This window comes from Microcebus murinus, chromosome 11 (assembly GCF_040939455.1).
Source record: "Microcebus murinus isolate Inina chromosome 11, M.murinus_Inina_mat1.0, whole genome shotgun sequence".
Taxonomy (NCBI): Eukaryota; Metazoa; Chordata; class Mammalia; order Primates; family Cheirogaleidae; genus Microcebus; species Microcebus murinus.
This window is the reverse complement of record NC_134114.1, coordinates 102627852-102628504: the sequence shown is the minus strand read 5'-3', so window position 1 is coordinate 102628504 and position 653 is coordinate 102627852. Positions and strand designations below refer to the sequence as shown.

Below are 653 nucleotides of genomic sequence, written 5' to 3'. Positions count from 1 at the left end.
AATGACATCCTGGCCTTCTTCTGGAACTCCCTCCCCTCTCAGACTCTCAAGGTTTCCTCCAGTGTGTCGGTTCCCACAGAGCAGACCTTTGGTCTGAGACCTGACAGTCCAGATGCCACGCATGCTGCCGCGTGGCGGCGGTGTCGCGGCTTGGGACAAGAGGAGGCCCCACGGTGCGGGCTGGGGCGCCAGGCACCGCGCGGGCGCTGAGGGTGGGGGTGACCCCCACCCCGGGCCGCCGCCTCGCTCCAAGAAAGGGGACAGAACAAGAGGCAAGAAAAAAAAAAAAAAAAGCAGCAGCCTGTGGCACCCGGTATTCCCAGGCGGTCTCCCATCCAAGTACTAACCAGGCCCGACCCTGCTTAGCTTCCGAGACCAGACGAGATCGGGGGCGTTCAGGGTGGTGTGGCCCTAGACGGCGGCGGAGGGCGCCCCTGCCCCGCTCGAGAAGCCGAGCCTCTCTGGGCTTCCCCGCCGCCGCCTCCCGCCCCAGGCCCCGCGCCGGGCGGGGCCGGGCCGGCCGGGTCCCGCGGGCTCCCAGGGACGGGGGTGATGGGCGGGGCGGGGCGGGGCGGGGTGGGGGGCTGTCTCTCTATACACACACACACACACTCACACTCACTCACACTCACACAAGATGCGCCTCCACGGCT

General features: G+C 67.8%; 1 non-coding gene across 1 annotated transcript; it reads right to left on the bottom strand.

The window, feature by feature from the left end:
* Positions 1-298: 298 nt before the first annotated feature.
* Positions 299-417, bottom strand: LOC142873882 (5S ribosomal RNA). The gene has a single exon (XR_012921855.1). It is a non-coding gene; the product is annotated as a 5S ribosomal RNA (ribosomal RNA).
* Between the last annotated feature and the right edge of the window lie 236 nt (positions 418-653).